General features: G+C 40.1%; 1 pseudogene; it reads right to left on the bottom strand.

Moving 5' to 3' along the window:
- Window positions 1–7,855: 7,855 nt before the first annotated feature.
- Window positions 7,856–19,037, bottom strand: LOC149309151 (keratin, type I cytoskeletal 12-like; annotated as a pseudogene).
- Window positions 19,038–21,595: the final 2,558 nt, after the last annotated feature.

Here is a 21,595-nt window from a genome sequence, read left to right as displayed (position 1 = left end):
CCCAAATTTAAAGTTGCTTGGGGGAAGACTTTCTCTTGGTTCCAACACAATCAGAGGCATGCTTGGTGACAACATGAGAGAGAACCTTCTCAATGGCTGCTCCTAGATTGTGCAACTCTTGCCATGGAGAACTAGGCTGGCTTCCTTCTCTGGTCTCCTTCTTCTAAAAGGTGAAGACCTCTCTGTTTATGTAGGGCTTTGAGTGATAACTATCTGGAGAATGTCTTCTAATCTGGGTTGTGTTGGATTCGTATAAGTACTTTTATCATTGTTATTATATTTTAACAGCCTTTAAAACTGTATTAAATTAATGTCTGAGATCCTGCATGGCTACAATCCATCTCCCAGTATGACCCCCCCAACAAAAAACCAACTAGCAGTAGCAGGGCCTCCTGCAGGGTCCTGTTGTAACAGGGAAACTTGAGGTTTCAGATATTATGAGAATGCTCAGAGAAACAGAAACAAAACAAAGATTAATATCCAGAAGCTAGGGGCAGGTAATGTCTGTGGTCTGTGGGCCAGTTTGTTTCATTGTGGATTGAATTGCCATACTCTTGAAATTTGAATACTTCCTTAATCTGAGCAAGAAATGCTTGCTTTCAATATTTTGCTTTCCCAATTTGCCATCAAATGTTGCCTCTCCTGCAGAAAATTCTAATTATCTCCATAACATGGAGCCATGGTCATTAAAGTGCCGGGATCCAAATGATACAACTGTGTTACAGAGATGCTGGGAGTTAGCAATGACAGTTCCTTAGTTGTAACTCGAGACAATACACTAGAGAAATTTAAGTACCTCACAACAAATTCCAAGCATCCATAGAATGGAGCCCGGTCAGTTAAGACTGTATCAGATCGGTATAACAATGCAGTGTGAACATGCCCCATGTGGAATACTCTAGTGGTAGTTCATTTCATGATACCGGAACCAAACATCTGGCAAGGATCTGGGTTAAAAAATATGGGATGTACATTTCCACAGCTGGCATGGCAGTCATGTGAGCCCAGTTTCTACAGGGAGTAGAAAATTGCAATTTGGACAGCCCTCAAAGAAGTACATTGGATTCAGAGTTATGTATGTGTGTGTGCCTTTAAGTTGCTTGTCGACTTATGGTGAACCCATAGGGTCTTCTTAGGCAAGCAATGTTCAGAGGTGGTTTTAGCCAGTTCCTTCCTCTGGAATATAGCCTACAGCACCTGGTATTCAACGACAGTCTCCCATCCAAGTACTAATCAGGGCTAACCTTTCTTAGCTTTCAAGATCAGACAGGATCTGGTGCCTTTAAGGTATTTTGGGTTGAGGATTGTGGGATCAAAATTCCAGGAACAAAAAGACACTGCAGAGCTGCAATACCTGTAATTATTAAAGATAATAGTTATTAATAATTAATATTTAACAACCAATATTTTAAATCATAGTGTGCCACCCTAATTGAGATGAGATGAGGAAATCTAGGAGAGCTGGTGTGTACTGAAAGCCTAATGTACGCTGTGTCTTCTAAAGCTGCTTCCTTGTACCACATTGTTTTTGTCCAGAAAGCAAACAAGACACATTTCAAAGGTGTCGTAATTAATGAAAAGCAACTAATTACTAATCTCTGTGCCACTAAGTCTAGGCCTTCCTTTGAGTGTCTCTGCCATCTGAGATAAGAAAGGAGGAAAGGAGCCTCTTGGTTGTAGTACCTTGTTTGTAAAACCGTCTCTCTAAGGAGGTTTTCTTGCTGTCAGAGCCTTTAAAAACCTTCTCTTTTATTGCTATTTTAATACCTGCTCTTATCATTTATTCTTATTTTTATGCTGCTATAATCTTATTGCTTCGTCTCTGTTTTTCTAAACCACTGGAGAAACATAGTTGGTGGCTAGGATAGAAATTTGCTAAGTATTTGTTACGAGTATTTGTCCGCAAGTCCCCCCCCCCCCCCGCCCCCATAAAGGCTTTTCTTTAGCTGCAGGTTTGAGATACATCCAGTTTGTTTTGCATCCCTCTTAGTTTCTCCATGTTGGGGAGGGCCGTGTGGAATATCTTGCAAGATGAGGGATATTTGCATTTTTAAAAAAACCCTGCACCTGGTAACTTTAAATAGAAAGGCCTGCCTTATTAAATTTTCTTAGTTTATTTATATTACAGTATGACTGCAAATTGCTTGATTTTATTGTGCCAGATAATTAAATGCAAGGATTATTTATATCTGAAATATCATTAAATCAAAGCCAAGGGGGTTTGACTTTTTACAACCAGCTGAAGTACCAGTTCTTCTGGGTTAAAAGCCAGTTATTCCACCTCTGACTGGTGGGTTCTCTTCCTCCTCCTGCTGTTCTCACGAGTCATTTTCTCTTTCTGTTCCATTCATCCCATACCAGTTCAGAAACCCCTTAGCCTGCTCCTACCAGTGCCTTGCCTCTTTCTTTCTATTCTTTCTCTCTTTCCCCAATGTTTTTCTTGTTCTAGGGTCTTTGTCTCCCTCCATCTGGGTGCTAACTTTGTCCTCAGCTAACTCTACATCAGGAAGCCTCTCCCACTCTCTCTTTCAGTTGTTCAAAGAGTTTTGGGACCTTGCCAGAGAGCACAACACAGAGAAGCCTAGAGGCCTTGCAGAGACATGAGTCTCCCAGACCTTCTCTGCTCAGGGGAGATTTGACACCTGGAGGTTTAAAATGATAGTGCAGGATATAGACTGATTTTAATTAACATTAATGAATGTATTTTTTTAAAAAACAAATTAACCCTCAGATGCACACCCCTAGGGTCCCCTAAGTATCTTTGCCAAGTTTCAGGTGACTTGCTTTCACAGTCTTGGAGTAGACAGGCAGACAGACAGTCACATTATTGTAGATGACTATCCTTCAATGCAGGAGGAGAAAAATCTCGTGTTATAGATTGTGTGTGTGTGTGTGTGTGTGTGTGTGTGTGTTTGAATTGCTTGCTTTCCCAGTGTGTCAAATAATTTTAGTAGCCATTTTCCTGTTTTTCCTTTTTATCTCACCATTCAGAACCAAATGTGTTTTAAATTTAAGTGTGAGACATTTTATCATCCTGTTCCACCAGTTTTCAACATCAAGTGTGAATGGAAACCACCTAAAATAAATGTTACTGTTGCGCTGAATGCAGTTATAAACTGGGCTCCTCTATACCCTAGCGAAGAACTGAGAGTCCTTCCTTGCTGGGGAGGAGCTTCCTTGCTGGGGAGAAGCAGCAACTGAGAAGTTGGTCAAACAGTGACGGAGAGGTATCTTGCCTGCATCCGCCTTTGTTGCAATGCCAGCACTGGCGAGAGGCTTCTTGTACACTGCTCAGCCTTCTGCTTGGTTGCTGCTCTCAGGGTGACCAGCTCCAAAGGGATCAGCAACTAAGCAGCTGGTCAAACAGTGACTGAGAAGGCTCCCGCTTCCTTTGGCCTCTGCTGCAAGGCTGGCACAGGCAAGAGGCTTCTTGATGGCTGACTGACTATCTGCTCAGGTGCTTCTCCCTTTGCAACCGGTTACTCTGGGAGCAGCAACCAAGCAGATGGCCAGCAAGCTTTCCTTTTGCTGTAAGGCTGGTATGGGCAAGAGGGAAAAACAGGCCTGAGCCATTACCACTGCTGCATTCACATGAGAGGTTGAGGCTGAGGAAGAGGAGGAGGACACAATGGCAAGCTGGGTGTGACTTAGGAAGACACTGTTGGCTAGCTGGCTGGCTGCTGCACAAACAGTAGACCTAATATGAAGAAATATGTCTTGGGGGTGTGCTAGGATAGTCAGCCGAGAGGAAAGGAGATGATAGCCCCAAAAAATTGGAGATTCATTTGTTCGAGTTACTGCCATTATGTGAGAGAGTGGAGACTAGCATGATGCGCTCTTACATTTCTGTCCTGAACTTTTTCCACATAAGGACAGAAATACCCTTATGCAGTGAAATAAATGCCCCAGGCCACAGATGTTGAGAGTTTGCAATGGCAGTCCCTTGTTTGTTCCTCCTGAGCTCCATAGACATTTCTCTCTCTTACATTTCCCTCACTTACAGGATAGACCTACATATGTCACATGGCCCATTTCCTTCTCTTAAACTGGCTTCCCATCCTCAAGTACAGTGAAATTTACTATTCCATGGCCAATATTAAACTCTCAGTGCAATCAGCTCTACTATATGACATTTTGGGGAATGCTATCTTGTTCTGTACTACAGGCAGCAAAATATCCTGACTATAGTAAGGCCTTTGAGACTAAATGTATGAAAGAAGTTGTAGCATAAGCTTACCTAGACTTGGGCCTTGTTTGCACTGCCCAGGATATAACAGGGGAAGCAAGCCCAGAGTATCCTGGCCATGCAGAAGCCCCTCTCCCCATTACCTCCACTTTTGTCCTGTGACAGCTGTCTGCATGGATGTCCCAAATGACCCAATGAACCACCTGGCACATCCACTGCTACCATGGGTTGTTCACTTCTGAGGTCAGATTGTGGTGCCCAGTGACAGTCATATGCTAGGTGCCTCATTCTGACCTCAGAATGGGTGACCCACAGCTGCGGCAGGTGACCATGTGGCCATCGGGACACCAATGCAGACAGCAGCTGCAGCTCAGGAACAGAGGAATCTTTGCAGAAGGTCTTGAGCAACAGGCACTTTATTTTTAATTTACTGTAAGTGAGTTATGCCCTGGTTCTGGCATGGGATGTGCTGGGCATGGTCTGGGCTGCCAAAACCAGAACCAGGGTTTGGGCTGTGCGTCCTTTGCACAAGATGATGCCAGAACTGGAGAGGGGACAAGGACTTTTGACCCATGTTGACAAGGCCTTGCTTTACTTCCTCAGATGCAGGGAGTAAACTGGTTGCAGTATGCATAACATACTTACAATAGATTAAAAAGAATGTGCCTGTTCGGATCTTCTGGGAAGAACCCTCTGTTTCTGTGATGCGGCAGCGGGTTCTTCTGGGCTACACAGTGCATCTGCTGGAGGGTCATCCATTCTGAGGTCAGAATGAGGCACCCAAGATATGACTATTGCTGCTCTTTCTAAAACAATGTACACTGCAAAGTGGATCTTTGGAAACAAAGAAAAGAGAAGAAGCTGGGGAAAGCTGCAAGCACTCTATTTTAAGACTGTGCTTAATGCAAAAGTGGGCAATATGCAGTCCATGGGTCATACTGCAGTCTTCACTGTTTTTTTTTTTTTTACAGCCCAATTGTCATGCCAGTACTGCTGATTTTGCCACTGCACTGATTAATTTTGGTAGTCTGGTGCAGAGAGCAGCAAAATAACAAGCAACCCTCAGAAGCCACTCGAAGTGGGAATGAGCATGAAAAAAGGTGCACACTTCCCATGTACATTGTTTTAAAGGGGAATAGCTCTTTCCCCCCTTTTGATGTGATAGTGCAATGATCACAGTTGTTATGGAATGGCTCCCCCAGTGGGTTCATGTGAGCACAGCATGGCCTCAGATATTAGATGTTGTCCAGTCCTGGCTTAACATAACATATATCTTGATCTCAAGTTGAATTTCATTGGTATTCTCTTGCTGAAATCAGTGCTGTTATTTCTGCTTTGATTATTTTTTAAAAAAACAAAAACAAAAACAGATCAACAAACATCAAAGGTAGCTGGTAACTTTATTGCAAAGTGGTAAGGTAAGTCAGCTGGAGATGGTTCAATATTTTCTTTAACCGGAGATTAGGCAGAACTCTTGGCATCCAGCCAGTGTTGAACCCTTTAAAGTGGTTGCCTACACTGTGAGAAAAAGCCTACAGCAAGGGAGGGGAAAGGATTTTAGCAGTAGCCTCTCTGTAGCTTCAGTAGGGAGCAGAATTGGCACATGGAAGCAGATGTCCCTCTGAAACTATGGCATGTTTTAATGTATTATAATATGACAAGTTTTGCTTACTCATTCGCACCTGGATAATATCAAGTAGACAATTGCAAGAAATTGTGCAAAACCAACATTTGCTTTTCCAGACACCCTTCCATTTGTCTACTTTCTTCTGAACACAGCAGTAAGATTTTCAAAATTTCTGTATTTTTAAAAACAATTATAACACATGTAGGGACTTTTATAGGAGGGGCATAGTAGCTTAGTGGTTAAGATGCCAATTCTGATGATTGTAAGGTTGGAAGGTTGGCAGTTTGAGGCCCAAGTGCTGCATGACAGAGTGAGCTCCTGTCATTAGTCCTAGCTTCTGCCAACCTAGCAGTTTGAAAGCATGTAAAAGTACAAGTAGATAAATAGGTACCACTTTGGTGGGAAGGTAACAGCCTTCCATGCAGCCATGCTGGCCATATGACCATGGAGTTGTCTTTGGACAATGCTGGCTCTTCAGAGGAGATGAGCATTGCCCTCTACAGTTGGTAACAACTAGGCATTCATGTCAAGGGGAAGCCGTTACCTTTAGGGACTTTTATATATAGTGGACCCTTGTTATACCCTGGGGTTGGTTCCAAGATCCCCCGTGGATAACAAAATATGTGGATGCTCAAGTCCCATTCAATATATAATGACATAGCAAAATGGTGTCCCTTATAAAAATGGAAAATCAAGGTTTGATATTTGAAATTTATACTTTTTTGGAACATTTTCAAACTGTGGATGCTTGAATCCATGTATAAGAAATGCGTGTATAAGAAAGGCTGATTGTACAATCTTGTGACCTTTGTTCATTGGGAAAATGAATTTAGACTGGGGTGGGAATAGGGGGCTTTTACTGTGGTCTTAGGTCCAAAACACACTACAGAAGTAATCCAGTTTGAGACCGCTTTAACTGCCCTGGCTCAATGCTAGGGGATTCTGGGAACTGTAGTTTTGTGAGACATTTAGCCTTCTCTGTCAGAAAACTCTGGTGCCACAATAATAGACAACCTGTTAAGTAAGCAATTATATATTTCTTTTGTGATGAGTGAAGCTGTGACTTTTAGTGATGTTTGTTGCTTCCAAATGCCACAAAAAACATGACCCACAAGTTCCTTCACTGGTCTGTGCTGGGAATCCATGAGTGTGTCAGGACAAGCAAACTTTCCGTTTCATTTCATGATGTCATTGTGTGAATTATGCTGTAATTTTTAATGGACTCTTTTTAGAGACCTGGATATTTCTGATGACACAGTAGCTGCTTTGTTCTTGTTTATGGAGAGGATATGTCAACATATATGTCCTATCTGGATGACTGAGCTGAGTAGGTACATTGATGGCCTATTGTAACAATATGAGTAGTACAAGATCTTGCACAACTGCTGTTCTTTGTGTACATAATATTTTGTGTTAGAGATTTGTTGGGGTTAATTTAGACTTGAGAAATAGCAGATGTGATTGGCATGTATGGTTGCGTAAACAAGGCTGTTGGAGTGCTTGTGATTGCACAAACAGGTTTGTTAGAGTATTACCAGGGGATATACTCGGTGTTCAACATCCCCTGCATTTGAATCCTCACTGACTCCTTTCTCTTTCTTATAGTCATAGAGTACAATGGATTAGTAGGCATTTGATGATACCTTAGTCATAATTATTGCTGCGTAAGGTTTCTGTCCGTTTGAAAGGCTAAAATGTGGAGAAACTCTATATTTAAATGTGTTCATTACCCAAAAATAAACTCACCCTGTTAAAATGATCCTCCCTTTTGCTATTGGTAACTGCAATGGGAGAAATTTGGAAAATTACAATTAAATATTTCTAATATGCAAATAGTGAAAAGGTTTATTGAAAAGAAATCAGAATTTTGGGATGCACTTCTGGAGAATGCTTAAAGAAAGGTGAGCAGAGGGGAGGAACTTAAAGAATTTTTTAAAAAGAGATAAACTGTTTTTCTGCATAATTCTTGAAAGCGTTGTCTTCTTTTGCTTCCCAGCTGGGACATGTATTAAAAGTAAAGGTCATTGGTGACCTTCTGGCATTTATGTCGCTTGCTTCTCCTCAACTGATTTGACCTGGGATGAAACGACTCTGCCGTCGACAATTTCTTCCACAACTGTCTTAATCTTTCTGGTTTTTTTAGAATCTGGAAATGAAAACAAAGTTAAAATGTAGTCACATAAGTGTTCAAAATAGATTTCTGACATGTCTTCTGTTAGTGTATCTTATGCTTTAAAAATAAAATAAAACAAAAAACAGAAGCAGGCTATAATTAGACATCCAAGAGAGAGGCTTAAGCTTGTGACAGGATAGAATGGTAGCAGATCTGCAATTGCTGCCAATTCCTTATAATGCAGGTGGGTGAGAATTATTTAAAGTCCAGCAGGAGGGTGGCAGCTGATCCCCACTCATTTCTCTCCCCTAAATAGCTTTTCCAATGCTGTTTTTCTTCTAGGGGGTCTCTGGAAAAAATAGGTGGAGAAAAAAATATGATGATGATGATGATGATGATGATGATGATGATGATGATGATACAGTCGGCTCTCCTTAGCCACAGATTTTATCCACAGATTAAAGAATCCATGGCTTGAAAATATTCAATAAAAGCATACATTCTAAATAGCAAACCTTAATTTTCTATTTTATATTAGAGACACCATTTTCCTTTTCCATTATATTCAATGGAACTTGAGCATCCATGGATTTTGTTATCCACGGGGGTTCCTGGAACAAAACCCCAGTGGATAACAAGGGCCCACTGTATTTATTTCTTACCTACCTCTCCCCATGGGGCAAGACAAGGAACAACAGCAAATAAACAATGCACAAGCTTACTACACTTTAAATCTCCCCACTCCATTTAGAATTTTGGCAGGAGCTGAATTTTTGCTGCCATTTTGTCCAGTTGGACTCATGAAAAAAAAGTATGTTGAGGCCCTGAGTTAGACTCATGAAAAGAAAGTATGTCAAAAAGAAAATATGCCAGCACTATTGCAGTGTTGAGAATGAATTTCCAAAAGGTTTACATGTTAGTTGCTTTTGAAAAGCACACAGTTTAACATTAAGTTAAATTTTATTCTTCCAGAAATCTTAACCTTGGGTGAGTGGCATAATTTTGAGCTAGAAAATATGAGTCCTGAGGTAAGGATGCTTGGGGAGACATACGGCATCCCCCTATTGCTATTGTTGTTGTTGTTGTTGTTGTTGTTGTTGTGTGCCTTTAAGTTGTTTCTGACTTAGGGCAATCCTACGTTGAATCCATCACAGGATTTCCTTGGCAAGTTTCTTCAAAGAGGGTTTGCTGTTGCCATCCCCTGAGGCCGATAGTTTGTGATTTGCCCAAGGACCATGATACACAATTAAAATGAATAATATGAATATGTGCACAAACACGCTTAGATCGAGAGGGAAACATATAAAAATGCAAAGAATAGGGAAATGGCATGCAAAAACAGCAGCAGAAGCAGCAGCAGCAGCAGCAGCTTTCAGGAAAATGCATATCCAAATATACATTGATTTTCATTACAGAAGACTTAAAAACAGTATTTCATTCCAATGTGGCTATGGAATGGGATGGGCGTGTTGATAGGATCCCGAGAAATACAGCTAAAATAATACAGCTAAATAATGCACTAATGATGATTTGAAAATTAAGTCAATAACATTGATAATTGGATGAGGTATTATAAAATTAATTTGTCCTGTTTATCATTAGTAACACATTGTTTTTAAATTAATCAATTAAAATTACTAAAATGTCCTAAATGGCAAAACACTCCATGAAGCCACCCTCTAAAGAAATGAATTAAAATAATGTAAAACTATCTTGGGATTTTTCGTTTGTTGTAGCACTGATACAGAAGGCTAAATATCTCACAGAACTACAAATCCCAGAATTCCATAGCATTGAGCTATTGTGGTGTCAACATGCATTAATTCTGCAGTGTAGGTGCATTCTAATTGTGGGTAATGGGTTAATTCTTAATTTCCTATTATTTATGCATTAATTCTGCAGTGTAAATGCAGTCTTAAAATTCCTATTATTTATGCATAATGATGGACCCACACAGAGAATGCCCACACAGTTCTGAGTAGGGCACACAAAGTTGAAGAAAAAGATGCATCAGGAAGAAAGGAAGAACAGAAAAGAGAGAGTATACCATTCTTAAAAGCTACTGGGAAGGCAAGGGAATTTTGGAAGGAAGGAGCTAAGAGGTGGAAAGAAAGAAGCACTTTGATGCATTAAGAGAGAATCATCAGCCAAATCTTTGACTTAATATTTCTAATGGATATGTGTGTTTACAATTACCTGTGCCAGAGCTTCCTGATCCCATAGAACTATAGCTTGTAGATCCATAAGAAACTCCAAAGCTACTGTAAAAGAGAAATATATACATAGCTGGGTAATATCCTGCACTATGCAATACTTTGCTTTTCAGTGAATAGTTTAGAAAGGTAACAAAATTATAATGGTCAAGCATAAAAAGTAACTGTTGATAGTCCACTTGGACCAGTTCAATTGTCAGTTATAGCCCTGAGCAAATATTGATACACTCTAGTCTGTGAAATTTCATGACTTAACAATACAATGCTAAAACACTGCTTGTTACTGTTTCTGATATGAGGATGTGCTTTCTTCCTACTACAAGGCATGTCTTCCTTACCCCCCTTCTCCATCCAGTAGGCGGCGGTAGGTCTCAATCTCTTGCTCCAGACGTGTCTTGATCCCTAAAAGCTGCTGGTACTCTGAATTCTGGGTCTCCATTTCAGACCGGAGTTGGAAAAGCTGTTCCTCTATGCCAGCTATCTGACCCTGAATTTGGTTGAGCTGATCACAGTAGTTCCGTTCTGTTTCTGACAAAGTGCCTTCAAGGGATTGTTTCTGTAAGGAGGGAGTAGAAAAAAATTATTGTAACATTTATTAAATATAAAAGGAGCTAGGAACTTAGGAAGGTGTTGTTTGTTTTTGCGAAATATTACTATGAAAATGTAGCTTGAAAATACAAGAAGTTACCAAACAAAGGTGCCATGGGAGAGCCAGAATTGATCTTCCATCCCTGGTCTAGATCTGCTCTCCCTCTCCAACCATGATCCCACTACTACAGCCATGAAAGACACTACCTCAAATACTATTTAAACTATTTGAACAAACCATTCAAATAGTTACTGCATGTGCTGGTAACCTCAAGACTCAACTTTTGCAACCTGCTGTACATTGAGCTATCTTTGTAACACGTTTGGAAACATTAATTAGTTCAAAATACAGCAGCCAGATTGATTGCTGGTACATCTCAAAGTTAGCATATCACACCAATATTAAAATCTCTCCGCTGGTTGCCAGTTAGTTTCCAAGCAACGCTCAAAGTTTTGCTTATTATTTTTAAAGACCTACATGGTTTGGGTCCAGGTTACCTACAGGATCATCCCCTCCTGTATAATAAACCGCATACCCTCAGGTCCTCTGGGGGACATTTACTTCAACCAGCCAAAACTAGACTGGCAACCATCACCCAGAAGACCTTTTCGTCGGCCCTTCTTAGACTGTGAAATGACCGTCCGAGAGTGTTTTGATAGCTGAATATGTTGTCTGAATTTCAAATAGTGTTAAAGTCCTATCTCTTTTGACAGGCCTGTCCAGTTGATTTAAAATTTAAAATTGATATATTTAAATTTTTATGTTGCATGATTTTAAGATGTCCTAGTTTATGTGTTTCAACGTATATTTTTACTACACTTGATCTTAGTCAAAAGGCCCAGAAGTGATTCATTTTCATTAACTTATGTTTTTAAATAGTTTGATACATTTTAATCTATGTTGTATCCCATCTTGAGCCTTCGGAGAGGTGGATAATAAATAAATAAATAAATAAAGATAATAATAATTACTATTATTTTTCCAGTTGCTGAGCAATTAATTAAATGGTGGTGTATTTATTCTGGCCAGAGAAACACATTAAAGTGCTTGCTGCTGCATGTTTAAAATTCATTACTATTATTAATTAATAGTAATTAAAATTAATTGCTATTATAGTCTGCTTGTAACCTCTTAAGGTTTTGCTTTTGCTTCTTTCCTCCTTGCTTTGTCCCCCTTCAATAGCTTTTCAATAACTTTTGAAAATAACTTTTGGGGTTCCTTTCCCAATTATTATTATTATTATTATTATTATTATTATTATGTTTTATTTATATAGCGCTGTAGATTTGCACAGCGCTGTACATACAACCAATAAAATAGATAAGAGTAAACCTGCCCATGGTGTACAATCTAAGAAATAATAGCATAATACATATAAATAATACATAACAATACAGGAAAGAGTTCAATAAAACAGGCAACAAATTAAAAACGTCAAATAGCAAATAATAGTCACTCTTTGCGCTGCAAGTACATAATTTTTCTGGTGAACTTCGTGATTCCTTTTTTGAATCTTTCTTACATAAGGTTGCAAAATTGAAAATTGGAAATGTCTTTAAAGGTTGTGAAGAAAGAGAAATTTCAGCATTCTCTCATTTTCACTCTGGCAACCCTACATCTACCTTAGATATGTCAGAGGTTTCCTCATCATCTCTGTACAATGGCTCAGAATGTGCTCAAATCAGGACTACAATAAACTGAAGATGTGCTAGTTGATCTGATGAGCTAGTATGAAAAATGGCCAACTCACTCACCATCTTTAAAATGTTAATGGCAATCAGTTTGTTCCTTTTGACATAATTCATGGTGAGATCAGGCTAAATGGCACATCTTCAGCACCGCCATTTTGAAGAACTCAAGCTGGTTTGATGATGTTATACCTACCATGGCAAGTTGGGCCTGAAGTTCCAGTTCGAGCCCTTGCAGGGTACGTCTCAGCTCTGTAATTTCACTCTTGCTTGAGCTTAGCTGATCCACATTAGCAGAAATCTCTTGCCTCAGAGCTCCAACCTTAGGTATGATAACCAAAGATGAGAAACATTTATTAAAGAGCTGAGTAATAGTGATAAGGTAAGGGGATCAGTTTCTGCCCCAGACACTCTGGTGCCACATGAACTGCCAAAAATATTCCCCCAATGGGAAAAAATCCCAACAATTTGGAAGTGGGTGGAAATACACTTTGGCTTTTAAAAACAGGTATTTTCTGACATTAAACTGTGCAGAATTCCCCTGCAACTGGTTTAAAAGGTGAAACAACTCACCCTCCCCATTTTCTGACTCATGAAAGGTTGGTGTGAGGGGTATAGAAATGCCATGGGCTACAAAAGCAGCCTTGGTGCCTGCATATGACCCCAAAGACGTTCTTTCTGCACCCTTTGTTTAACGGGTTGAAGAATTGGAACATTTCTTAGGGCTCAGAGTGTGGGTGGGATAGAGACATTTCTTGCCTGTTGGTTGAATCGATCTTCTGCCTCTTGACGATTCTTCTCTGCAAGTGACTCATACTGGGATCTCATTTCATTCAGCAATTTAGTCAAGTCAACTCCTGGAGCAGCATCCATTTCAACATTGACATCCCCACTAGATGCTCCTCGGAAGCTCTTTAGTTCCTGCAGTAGGGGAAGCCAAATAGATCAGTGTCTGCATGCAGGAGGAACCAGAACACAAAACTGGAACAGTCCACAAAAGAATAGGAGAGTTAAGAGTGTGTGCCATTGACATGAATGAGAGCCATACCTGATTTTTTAAAAAAGTTTCTTTCTCATGGTCTCTTCCCTTTTAAAAAATTATTTTTGGGAACTGTAACTAAGTTGTAACCTGAGAGGGGTGCATGGTTCTTGGCTACAGCTTGTAGCCAACTTATTTGATGTATTAGGTATATTTTATCTTACATTTCCTCCAATGTACTTAAGGTATCATACATAGCTCTTCTCCTCAATTGGATTCTCCCACCAACCCTGTGAGATGGGTCCCTCTGCAAATCAGCAGCTGGTTTGAGACTGTCTGATAACTTTGATGGCTTAGTGGGTATTTGAACCAGGATCTCCCAAGTGACCATCCAGCAATCTAACAATTTTCCTGAATGTAAAGATCTCTTCAAAAGGAAGTATTTAATTTGGTGGCATAATGACATTCATAGATGGGTAACTACACACGTAACTACATGTAGGGTTGTTCTCATATTTATTTCAAAAATTTTGTCTTAAAGGCTGAAAGATGTAGGAGTATGGGGATTATGATAAACCAAATAAATGCAGTGCATTTTTATGGGGAAAATTAAAACAAGTATTGGATGAGATAGGAACCAGTGTGGTGCAGTAGTTTGAATGTTGACCAAGGACTTCAGGATACCATGGAAACACACGGGATGACCTTTGACAAGTGATAATCTCTCTGCCTCAGAGGAAGGCAATGGCAACCCCCAGCTGAATGAAATTTCCAAGAAAACCCCACTTTAGGGTTTGTTGTTGTGTGCCTTCAAGTTGTTTCTGGCTTATGGCAATGCTAAGGCACACCTATCATGGGTTTTCTTAGCATGATTTGTTCAGAGAGGGTTCATCTAAAGTTGAGAGAGTTTGACTTTCGCAAAGTCACCCAGCTTCTTTCCATGGCCAAGTGGGGATTCAAACCCTGGGCTCTAGGGTCATAGTCCAGCATTCAAACCACTGCCCTACACTGGTTCATTTTAGGGTTGCCATAAGTAAAAAATGACTTTAAGGGACAAAGCACTGATAGAATATACTTGTCTATAAGTCTAAAAATTTATGCCCAAAAATTGACTCCAAAATCCTAGGTTGACTATAGAAACGTGATAGCAGCTCTTTCAGATTTCCCCATGCAGTGTGGAGAGGAGTTTAGTAAGAAAGAGCCAAGCAGAAAGAGTCCTGGGTGATTGACTGATATTACTGTTTGTTTAAGAGTCCCCCCTCGCCCATGCATCTGGCTGAAACAAAAGCTGAAACGATGAAGAAAAGCCTCAATCAGAATTTCTCTTGCGATATGCACACATACACACACTGAAGGAGCCTCCAAGTTATACCCTCGACCTATCCGCGGGTCATGGCAAAATCCATAATTTTGGCCCTAAAACCTGACCTCGAGGTCAATGTATACTTGAGTATATACAGTTATAAAGGGGACTTGAGAGAGATGCATGTGCATACTTTCTCACCAAGTTGCAGTTCAAGGCCAGCTCAGTGCCTTTACAACTGTGGCTGGATTTTTTTCAGTTCAGTTTTAAAGCAGTCTTGGCATGCTTCTATTTGGCCACTAGATGGTAGGCACAGCTGGGATTAAGGAGGGAAACAAAAACTCGTTGCCTTTTTTGACTGATAGTGCTAAAAGCTGTTCATCTGGAAGTATCCTGAGAATCTTATCTTAATTTCTCTTATAAATTGTATATGAGCATAGTGCGGACATGCACGCGCGCGTACACACACACACACACACACACACACTTACTTTCAGCTCACCCAAATGATTTAAATACCACCTTTCAGACTTCATTCAAGCTAATATCTTTAGTGTTTTAAATATATAATTTTAAAATATGATGCCATCTTTCCTACAGGTGAGCACCTTCTTACTTCCCTTTACACACTCATCTGCCTCACATAACAAGTCAATGACAAGTGATCTGTGTGCATGTCTTTGCTTCCAGGGTATAATGATGCTGTTGAGGAAGGTCAGCTCCTAGTTTGAGGGCTACTTTGGTACAGAGTGCAACTCCCAGAATTCTCACAAATCTCAGGATTCCTCAGCTACCATCGCTATTTTTTCAGCTCCTGATTAAGACCTGAGTCTAGCATCTAATATTAGCAAATTTTGCACCACAGCAAAGATTAGAATGAACAGTTCCACCTTGTGTTGTCTTACCTCCTCATGGTTCTTCTTGAGGTAAGCAAGCTCCTCATTTAGGCTTTCGATCTGCAGCTCTAGGTCAGACCTATGCATGGTTAAGTCATCCAAGACTCTCCTCAGGCCATTGATATCATTCACCACATTCTGGTGCAGGAAGAGTTCATTTTCATACCTTGAAAGTTAATGTTAAGAATGATGGGTACAGTATATTTTGACACTAAAGAATAACGCACCACTACAGGTCCACCTTGAGTTCAAGAAGGACAGTGATCAGCCGATCCCATCTCTTCCTGCCCAGGCTAAAACCCTGTGGGAGAAGCTGAGAACAAAGAAGAGAGAACTTGGGCATCTTCACTTTTCATCCTTTCTCACCAGAGATTTGGTACTTACTTGAGTTTGAAATCATCAGCAGCTAAGCGAGCATTGTCGATTTGCAAAATGATCCCAGCATTTTCAATGGTTTGTCTAAGTATCTGTAATCAAACAAAAAGATAGCTGCAGTGAAATCAAGAAATCATATACCTTTTGGTACTCTGGACCCTTTATATCAGGCTGTATAGACCTTTTGTCTACTAGGACAGCACATATGCTGGGGAGATAATAATGGCTGGATGTACTGTACGTTCTCTGCACACAGAGAGCCAGACAGGTGCACAATGGTAATGCTACCAATTTGGACGTATAATTCCTACCAATTTCCCCATACAAAGAATATAAAGCATCGTGTTACAACTTTTATCTGCCGAGTACAGCCTGGTTCCCAGCTTGCCTAGCTCCTGCACAAGCACTTTAAGACATGCACGCTTACACCAACAGATCGTACTGGAAAAATAAAATATGCAGATGAATTTTAAACCGCTTAGATAGTTCACTGATAAGCAGTATAGGAATTTACATGCTATTGCTATATGCTAAAACTGGGAGAAGAATTCATATAAGGTAGTCAGCTACATGTGAGTGCGTGGAGGATATTTAGTTTATCTGTGCTTTTAAATTTTTTTAATTTACTTTAATTTTGTGATGAGGAGGGTTCAGCAGAGATGAATCTCTGAAAGGATGAAAGGTGAGATTCTATCATTCGATTGTTCTAATTTATTCATTTATATCCTGCCTTTATCCTAAAACTGGTGCTCAAAGAAACAAACATAAAAACAAATACAGATAAAACTACACACAGTGACATAAGCAAAAACTTAGAAAAAGTTATTGTTAATAGCAGTGAAAACATTAAAAAACATAAAAAACACAAATGTACAGCTTTTAGGAGGGGATCTTGATTGTTGTAGGGTTTCTGGTAAGAATAGGCAACCTGCCCTCCATACATTTTGGGCTATCACCCTCCATAAGCCCCAGACTGCCACACATACTGGCTGGGGCAGATGGGAGTTGTAGCCCAAACCATCTGCAGGTTAGAGAGAACTAGAGCAAGAGAGAGAGAGCATAGTAATATCCAAGATGTGGTCATCTAAAAAGAATAAATAAAATGGAAATTTTGTTTTTTTTAAAAAAATGTTGCTGTTTATTGCTCTTAATTTTAATTTTTTTTTTTTTTTTGTGAAAGGTGATCTTTTCTGCTGTCTTTTATTGTATTCCTTTTTCCAAATGGCTTGGACAGTCCACACTTTTAACAGCTAGTTGGTATGGTGGCTGGTAGAGTCTGTACATTGTAGCCCCAGAAGCATTTCTTCCAAACGCTGTCTTTTCACCATTAAAATGTCTGTGTTCCAAAATCTCACACTTTAAATCAGCACAGTCCTTCTTCCAACCCTTTCATCTCCCCCTTTTCTTCGTTCAGTTTAGCTATCTACATTTAAGACTGCTACTCCATAAAAAATCCCATACCTTTCTCATCCAGAATTTCTCCATAAACGTGGGCCATGCAATCCTGCAGTGTTATGCAGAGTGGGGCTGGGGCAGCCTCCTCAGGCATCAAATTTTGAGTGTCATAAAAAGGCAGCAAATTATCAGTTATTTAATTTATTATTGTTGTATTTTTACTAGTAAGGGATGGACTACAATTTCTTGTTTTGTCTCAGGCAGCAAAATGTCTTGGTCCAGCCTCTTTTGCAAAATAAAGTCTCTTATACTTAACTAAGTGGATAGCTTAGTTGAAGAACACTTAGTTTTCAGATAAATGAAGATTCGAGCTCTTCAGGCAATGCTTGTGATAAGAGATGAGACAAGTTACTTTTTTGGACTACAGCCCCCCAGAATCCCCCCAGCTAGCATCCCTAATGTTCTTGTTAGCTCAGATGATCAGGGAGGAGTACATATCTACTTTTGGATCCTGGAGAACCACTTCCACTCTGGAAAGACAAAATGTCCAGTGTTCTGACTCTGTAAAATATCTTCCAATGTAGAAAAAGCAACTCCGCCAGTTAAGAAGTAGTAGTTCTCTTACAGTTCTGTGTATGATCACAGATGGTTACTTTTTGTTCCTTCCCTATTATATATCAGCCATAATAATTTTGTAGAATTTAACCTTGACAGATGGAGTCTAGTTTGGTCAAATCTTAAATGCAGGCTTGTTGCCTCTACTTAACAAGAGATACAAATGACCAGTTATTGAGCCGTGAAATATAGCTAGAGATCAAGACTTTACTTTGAAGGTATTCACAGATCAAAGCACTGTCCATAAAGCAAGTTTCATTTTCAGATGCCCAAGGGTGACAGTTTGTGTATAAATTTCTCCAGGTTGACAACAGCCTTATTACTCCTAGCTTTGAGTGTATTAAGGCCTACAACCTTCACAACCATTTTCTTAAATATTGTAGTGCATGAGAAACCTATAATTGAATTGCACATTGCAGAAAGTTCTTGCTCCCAGTCATACCTCGGGAGAATGTTGATCACAGTCAACAAATCCCAATAGTTGACGGGTTACTTACTTTGCCCCGCAGATCTTCAATGATGTTCATATACTTGCTGTAGTCTCGAGTGGTGTCAGGGACACTGTACTTGGCATACCATTCTTTGATTTTGAGTTCAAGTTCTGTATTTGCCTCTTCAAGAGCGTGTACTTTGCCCAAGTAGTTAGCAAGGCGGTCATTGAGATTCTGCATGGTCTGCTTCTCACCCCCAGAAAGGAGACCAACATCTCCCCCTCCAATGCCACCACCAAAGCCACCTCCATAACCACTACCAAGGCTACCTCCATAGCCACCACCAAAGCCACCCGCAAAGCTGCTACTTGAAAAGCCTCCACCCAAGCCACTGCCCAAGCCCCCACCAGAGCCTCCACCAAACCCTCCACCCAATCCACCTCCAACAAGGCTTCCTCCAGCATAACCTGCTCCACTGTATCCCCCAACAAATTTGGAACCACTACTAAATCCACTACTAAATCCTCCACCACTAGATAATCTGACAGACCCTCCTCCACCACCACCTCCAATGCTATATGAGGAAAGCTGTCTGGAAGAGCCCGAATTAAGGACTGACAGAGCCATAGTTTTTGAGCAAGAAGTACAGGGTGTTCTGTTCCAGCAAGGCAAGGCAATTAGAAAGAGTGTGCCGAGTTGGTGGGCTTTTGACATTTATATACAGAGTTAAAGGGTGTATCATTTCCGCCTTGATCCCAGCAAAAGAAATCTGTTGCCAAGTCAATGTCTTAATAGCCATAATAGGATAATTGTTTTGCCTGATTAAAAAACCATGTTACCAGGTCCAGTTCTTTAGAAATATGTATCCTGGAGGGATATTTGTTTTGCCAAAATTGTGGATGGAACTAAATGGAATACAGCCAAGTGTACTTTTCTTTTTATCTTTTAAATTTTAATGAGCAGCCCTTTCCCTTTTTTTTCTTTCTGCCTCCCCTTTCTTTTAACTTGAATTAGATGGCATTCTCTTCAACGTATCAAGCCTGCAGGCATAACCCTTCCAATTGAAAGAGGAAGCCAAACAAAGCTGCAGGTGACATGTATGAACAACACATATGCTAGGTTTTTCCATCTGGGAATGTATTTATTGAGTTCTTTATAAGAAATCCAGCAGAAAAACAGATCTCAAATACCTTGCCAGGCTTTGGCACAAAATTACAATTTGCCTGATTTATTAACTGCAGCCTTCTTGGATGATGATTAAAAAAAGTATTTGATGTTAAATCTGAACTGTTAATTTGATATACAGCCTGTCTTTGCATGTTCTAAGAGATGTGAAGATGTGGGAATTTGTATTTGCAGGCCAAAGAATTTCTCTTCAATCCATGATTCAGAAGACAGCAAGTTAATTCACATATAGATCATCATTATTTTATTACTAATTGTTGTGCAGAATTTCTCTGCAACTGCTGTTCCAAACCAAAGCACTGATATTTCCATGGCTCCTCTGTGGCTTTGTCTGCATAGGCCAAAAGGCCCACCTCTCATTCTGGTGCCATCCTGTTTGGACGATGCACAGCCCAAACCCTGGTTCTGATACAGGCAGTCTGGACTACACCCGGCATTTTCCACACCAGAAGCAGGCTATAACAATGTTAGCAATGTAAAAATAAGTGACCTTTTGTTCTGGATCTTCCAGGAAAATTGAGAGCCCTCCGCTGTGGCTGTCTGCACAGGGATCCTGCTGACCCTGGCCAATGCATCTGCTGTGACCACCATGGGTTACTTGCTCTGAGATCAGAAAGAGGCACCTAGCAATGTGACCATCACTGTTCTCACCTCAGAAGTGAGTGACTTGTGGTGGTAGTGGCTATGCTGAGTGACCCAGCAGGACGCTTGTGCAGACAGCCACAGCAGCACAGAAATGGAGGATGAGGTAATAGGGGCACAACAGGGCATTGTCTCAGTTCTAAAATATCCATTCATTATTTATACTACAGCTCCATCATTCCTAACACTGCTTTCTCCTTTTTGGGTCCTTGTAGGCTGATGTGACTTTAAATGCACTTGGAACTGAGCTTTACCTGCTTTACATGCGTTCATTCTGAAAAAGCTTGGTCTTAAATGCAATTTTACTTATTGTTATATTATGCAATAATACAATTTCTGCTGGGATGTGTGCTACTGTGCACAAGCAAATAGCATTCATGATAGTTCACCTTGTAAATGAATGATAATTCAGTGTTTTATGTCAGTTCATTGACACTTCCGTGGAATGGAACATTGATGGAAGTAGGACAGTTTATGTATTATACGAATAACTCTTATTTAGCTCATTTTCATACTCTTTTTGATTTAAAATCTGAGATGAATATAAAGAGATATGTACACAGTGTTGGATTATTGGGTTTTCAGTCCCCACAGTTTTTGCAATGGAGCAAATTGGGAACTTGATCAGATGTGCTTTTAACACATTGCAAAACAGTAATATAGTAACTGTCTATTATTCTACAGAACAGAAACTCCCCATGCCAATATATTTCATATTTTTGAGATCCAGGCTCAAAGGTATGAGGACTAGGAATCAGATCCAATTCTGAATTGCCAAGTAATGATGGGCCAACTTGAACACGGGTTAGAATAGGGATGGCAACTTGTGGCCCTAAAAGTATTGGCTTGCAGCTCCCATAATCCTTCAACATATACTCTGTTGGTTTGACTCATGGGAAAAGTGTAGGTGCTACAAATCAGGTTTTGATAACAGGCTGTATCTGCACACCAAATGACTTTGCTCCTGTTCTGGTATATTAAAAATGAAAGATTTGTATAATAGATGGGTACTTTCACTTGTGGTATATATGATTTTCTACTCCCTCAATATTTTAGCTTCCTTATAGTATGTCCAGCCACTTTGTGTACTTCTCCATCTCCCATGACTATGGAAGCCAGTACTGGTCCTAGCTCTTCCAGGAGGTTTTTTTTGTGCATAACATTTTCCATAGATCTCCTGGGCTCAGCTCATTCCTTCTGTTTTTGATCGTTCAGTTCTTTTCTGGGCCCAGTTTTCCATGCACACATAGAGCAGTGATACAGCATGCATGGCCTTCTAGATGTTAAATAGTCAATGGTGAGTTCTGGTCCAACAACGTCATATGATTCTTTCCTGATCTGGAGAGAGGGCCCCTATC

The sequence above is a fragment of the Sceloporus occidentalis genome, unplaced genomic scaffold (assembly GCF_023333645.1).
Source record: "Sceloporus occidentalis isolate IW3139 unplaced genomic scaffold, rSceOcc1.0.p SCAF_7, whole genome shotgun sequence".
NCBI classification, from domain to species: Eukaryota; Metazoa; Chordata; class Lepidosauria; order Squamata; family Phrynosomatidae; genus Sceloporus; species Sceloporus occidentalis.
Note: the sequence above shows the minus strand (reverse complement) of the source record. Positions and strands in the feature narration are given on the sequence as shown.